Genomic DNA, 5,653 nt, shown 5'->3' with positions numbered 1-5,653 from the left:
TCTAGAGCGCAGGCTCAGTCGTTGTGATGCCACGGGCTTGGTTGCCCCATTTCCAATGGGATCTTCCTGGATCAGGGATCGAACCCGTGTCTCCTCCATCAGCTGGCAGACTTTTTACCACTGAACCATCAGGGAAGCCCTTTCTGCAAAATGACTTTTACAGGTTTTTTTTTTTTAATTGATTTTATTTTTTACTTCCAGTTTTATTAAGACATAACTGACACATGGCACCGTATAAGTTTAAGTGTACAATGTAACAATTTGACTTACATATGTAGTGATTATCATAATAAATTTGGTGAATGTGCATCATCTCATATAGGTGTGACATAAAAAAATAGAAACATCTTTTTCGTTCTGATGAGTGCTCTTAGGATTTACTGTCTTGACTTTCATATGTAACATATGGCAGGGCTAATTATATTTATCATGTTGTGCATGACATACCTGGTACTTATTTATCTTCTAACTAGAGATTGGTTCCTTTTGACTCCCTTCATCCAGCCCCCCTCCCCGAATCCCTCCTATGTCTGCTTCTTTATCATTAATGTGAGTCTTGAGCTACTCTCACTTCATTAAATTTACTGTAAAAATTATCAACCATGCTCATCTTTTTTTCCCCTGCATTCCTGGTTCTCTGCAGCTCAGTCTGAGCTCTCCTCCAGGCCCCCTGGGCAACCAGTCATCTCTTGGAAATAAACCATCTGATACCCTCAATCTTTGCTTCAAATGCTTGTTTCATCACCTTTTGTCAAAATCTGACTTTATCTGCAGGAGGATACGTTCCTCCTCTTTTTGCACAGCATTCCACACACATACCTCCTTTCCCCACCCTCCCCATTCCAAACTGACATGAGTCTCCTGATGCTTGCTTCCCCGGTTCCTTTTCCTGACTATTTTTTGGTCCATCATCAACTCCAAGGAAGTCCACGCCGCTATGCTTCCTCAGCTTCCCCAGTCCTTCTTCCTGCCTGCCACCCTCTAGGGTACTCTTCAGATGTCTCTTGCTCCTCAACATTCTAGAAACACCCATAGATCTTTTCTTATAGTTCCTCAGCCTTCTTGGGTCGAGAGAGCTTTATCTGCACTGCTTAATGTCATCAAGACACAGGCAGATAATCAAACAGGATCTCTCCTGGCCCACACTCTGAAGCCTGGAAATTCTCCACTAGGCTCTGCAGGCTCTCACATTTCCCCCCTATCCCTACCGAACCCTTCTTGTTGTTTTCTTTATTTGTTTTTTAAAAAAACATTTATTTATTTGGCTGTGCCAGGTCTTAGTTGCGGCAGGTGGGACCTAGTTCCTGGGCCAGGGAGGGAACCCAGACCCCCTGCGCTGGGAGTGCAGAGTCTCGGCCACTGGACCTCCAGGGAAGTCCCCCCTTCTTGTGGCTTGAATGTCCTCCTGGATTTCCTTGCCTCTTCACCCAGGCTGGAAAGTTCCCACTTCTGAATCACGCAGTTTCCCGTGTAAGCTGTTTCCAGCCTCCACCGTTTCTACAACGGTCTCTCTGTGCCTCTTTGTTTTTTGATTCTTTTGTGTTTGTCTTTCGCAGGCTTCCTGAGGTCCCTCTGGTGGGGAACCTGTGCCTTTTACCTTCTCTCCTCTGCTGTGAGGTCACCACCGTGGAGCCTGGTTCCTGGTTTTACTTCTAGTTCTTACTAGTTAGTCTCAAGGAAGATGTCAATGACGCAATGCTCCAGTCACTCCTCAAACCCTGCACTGGAGGAGGAAATGGCAACCCACTCCAGTCTTCTTGCCTGGAGAACCGCATGGACAGAGGAGCCTGGCGGGCGACAGTCCCTGGGGTCACAAAGAGTCAGACCTGACCAGACGAAACAACAATATACTCCCCACAGGGCCTGTCTCAGCCTTTGTTTCACCACGTGGGTCCCCAGGCCGTCCCTTTTCCCTGCTCTTCAGATATCATTCTGGACTGAAAACCCTGTGATTATCCAAAGTAAGGAGTTTCCTCATTTCCCCCATTCCCTATTGGCCTTCTCCTAATCAGAACATTTATTATTTTCAGCTTGGCACACTGTAAGAACCTCCTAGCTGCATGATCCCATCGTCTCCTCCATTCCAACCTACTGTTCAAAGACCACATTCCTGTCTTGCTTAAAAATCTTCATGTTTCCCCACTGAGGCTCAATGCTTTGACCTACTGGGCAAGCCTATTTTTCACACATACCCCACTTTGCTGCTTAATCTTTGCTCATGTTTTTTTTTCTCTCTTTTTTTTTTGAATGTGGACCATTTTTAAAGTCTTTTATTGCATTTGTTACCACATCACTTCTGTTTTATGTTTTGGTTTTTTTGGCTGCGAAGCATGCGGCATCTTAGCTCCCCTACCAGGTATCGAACCTGCACCCCCTGCATTGGAAAGTGAAGTCTTAACTACTGGACTTCCAGGGAAGTCCCTTTTCTCCATCTTCAGGGCCTTCTCTCCTTCATGGCCACATGAGCAAAATTCATCTTACCTTAGAGGTGAGTTCAAAAGCCATCTCAGACAAGTTGTCCCTAAAGACTCCCCGTAGAAGTGATTTCTCCCACCTTTACTTTCCTACAGCTTTTGAGTCCTCTTAAACATTTATAATTTTCCACCCTGTATTATGGTTGACACACAGAACTGTAAGTCCTTTAAGGGTGTGCATCCTTGTCTGTTCATCTCCGCATGCCCCCTACAAGCAGCATAGCACATGACACAATGCTGGACTACTCGGGATGCTTTTATTACAAGTGACAGGAACCTCGCTAACAGGCCAGGAAAAGAGAACGTATTAGATAAACAAACACAGCAGGTCACACAGCAGTGGGAGGCACAGGGGAACAGCTGGGCCTGGGGACAGCTGGAACCACGGACTGGAATTCAGCAGGACACAGGCTCCATGCCTCTGCTTCTCCCTACCTGTTGGATTCATTCTCCTTCTGCAATCAAGATCCCTCCGCATGGCACTGACAGCTCCCAGGACTCACATACCAGGCTTCCACCTCCAAAGAGGGCCGGAATTTAAGTTGCAGTTGGAAAAATTGTCTTAGAGAACTACTCTGATTGGTCCAGCCTGGACCAGAGGTCTTCCTTCAATCAATCAGCTTGGCCAGTTGATTGCATGACTCAGTCTTTCAGGAGCTCACTCCTGGGTTCTGGAGCTGGTTTTTAGAAAAGAGGAATTTTCATGAGCCGGGCAGGCACCCCAAGAATTAGAGCATTCTTTTTCTCCTTTTTTTTTTTTTTTTTTAAAGAAGTACTATAGTTGATTTACAATGCTGTTTTTTTTTTTTTTTGATGTCTGATCTTATTTATTTGTTACTCTTAGAACATCTCATTTTTGACTGGACTCAGAAGTAGAAGCTCTCAGAGAGGACAGCCTCCGTCTCTTGGCAATCTGTTCCTGCCGTTTTTCTTTGGCCTCCTTCATTCTCTTGACCAAAAGTTTAGCATATTCTGCAGCCTCGTCTTTATTTTTCTTAGTACGCTGTTTCTTCAGAGCAGTACGCGGGCGTTTGTGTTGCAGAACTAGTGGAGTCACGAGACGCTGAATCTTGGGTGCTTTAGTCCTAGCTTTCTTACCGTCTTTGTTTAGGGGCTTTCGCACAACATACTGGCGGACATCATCTTCTTTAGAGAGATTGAAAAGTTTGCAGATTCTGCTAGCTCTTTGGGGACCCAGGCGACGAGGCACTGTAGTATCGGTGAGTCCAGGAATATCCTCCTCCCCTTTTTTCACGATGACCAAATTGAGAACACTTAGATTTGCATCCACAGTGCAACCCCATACAGATTTGCGCTCTCTCTCCAGTCCTCCTTGATCTGTAACAGGAATGCCCCTTACTCAGTAGCAGGCAAACTCAGCCATGGGTCAAGACACCCTGCTTCATGGAGAAACCCTGCTTATCATTCCTGCCACCTATTCGGACCACATAACTCTTCCATTCTCCACCCAGAGCATCAGCAGCAACTTCTGTGGCCATACGCTTCTCGTAGAAGGTACAAAGTTTTCGTTCATGGTCCACTTCAATGAGCTTCTGGCAGCCAGTGGCCAGGAAAGAGATGTTCAGCTTCATTCTGAAGCGGCTGACAGCCTCCAAGGCGCCATGAAAAAGAGCTACACACAAAAAGAGCTAGATTTTTTTTTTTTAATCTAACAGATTAGATTCTGATATACAGCAAAGTGACTCATATATATAATTTTCTTTTTAATTATAGGTTATTACAAGATATTAAATATAGTTCCCTGTATTATACAGTAGGACCTTGTTATTTATTTTATATATTAAAGTGTGTATCTGCTAACTCCAAACTCCTAATTTATCCCTCCCCCAGCTCTCCTCTTTGGTAACAATAAGTTTGTTTTCTGTGTCTGTGAGTATTTCTGTTTTGTAAAGAAGTCCATTTGTATCGTATTTTAGATTCCATATACGAGTGACACCATATGATATTTGCCTTTCTCTGTCAGATTTACTTCACTAAGTATGATAATCTCTAGGTTCAACCATGTTGCTGCAAATGGCATTATTTCATTTTTTATGGTTGAGTAGTATAGCACTCTTGTATCCAATAAATTTATTTCAAGCATGTTATTAGTATTTTTGTTGATGAGAATGTATGTAGTAGTGCCCTAAGAATTCAATCACTGCTCAGGGCTGTTCTTTGTCATATTAACCACGTACCCATTTCTTGAAAGGGAAAGTCGTTCAGTCGTGTCTGACTCTTTGGGACCCCATGGTCTATACAGTCCGTGGAATTCTCCAGACCAGAATACTGGAGTGGGTCGCCTTTTCCTTCTCCAGGGGATCTTCCTAACCCAGGTCTCCCACATTGCACGCGGATTCTTTACCAGCTGAGCTACCAGGGAAGCCCATTTCTATTCATTAAAGTAGGACTTTTAGTAATTCCACTTGTCAGTCTCACTCCTAAAAGAATATACACCTGAAAGGAAGAAAATTGATTCTTTCCTTCTTTCTTCCTTTGGCCACAACTTGAGGTTTCTGGGATCTTAGTTTCCCAACCAGGGATTGAATCGGCATCCTTGGTAGTGAAGGCATGGAGTCCTAACCAATGGACCATCAGTGAATTCCTTCCTAAAGATCCTTTAAAATCAAACTTTCCTCTAATCTAGATAAATTTTACCTCTAACTAAAATGGGTTGATGAAATTTCTATGTGTATGTAGCTGGACCCCAGTGAAAAAATGGCATCAAGCTTATTCTAGCTTTTGGTTGTTGTACACAAATTCCTTGTATTTTTGACCAATTTTCTCTCTTCCACTTTCATCAACATCTACCTTGAATCCCAGCACTTGTGGATTTGCTATGTAGAATGCATGTTTGTTTCTTTTGCTCAAATTGACCATTATTCATTATGAAAAATTATGAACATATTCTTCAAGACTGGTTTTTCTGGGATGGGCCTTCATGGCCAGGGCTGTGAGACTCAGATTGGAAAGTAGGTCAAGGGTGAATTGGTTTTCTCACTTTGAGCTTTTTCACACTTTGAGATATTTACTAACCATTTTGACCCCTTTTATCATTGTCACCTCCACTGAAAGTCAATAAGAACTGAATTACCCAGACCTTCTAGTCCTTGAGTCCTTGAAAGCTGGGGGGATGGCAAGAAAAATCTTTTATTTCAACCAATACTTATCATTAAGAG

At 43.4% G+C, this 5,653-nt stretch overlaps 1 pseudogene; it reads right to left on the bottom strand.

The window, feature by feature from the left end:
* Positions 1–3,306: 3,306 nt before the first annotated feature.
* LOC138985943 (small ribosomal subunit protein eS6 pseudogene) lies at positions 3,307–4,082 on the bottom strand (annotated as a pseudogene).
* Positions 4,083–5,653: the final 1,571 nt, after the last annotated feature.

The sequence above is a fragment of the Bos mutus genome, chromosome 27 (assembly GCF_027580195.1).
Source record: "Bos mutus isolate GX-2022 chromosome 27, NWIPB_WYAK_1.1, whole genome shotgun sequence".
In the NCBI taxonomy this organism is placed as follows: Eukaryota; Metazoa; Chordata; class Mammalia; order Artiodactyla; family Bovidae; genus Bos; species Bos mutus.
Note: the sequence above shows the minus strand (reverse complement) of the source record. Positions and strands in the feature narration are given on the sequence as shown.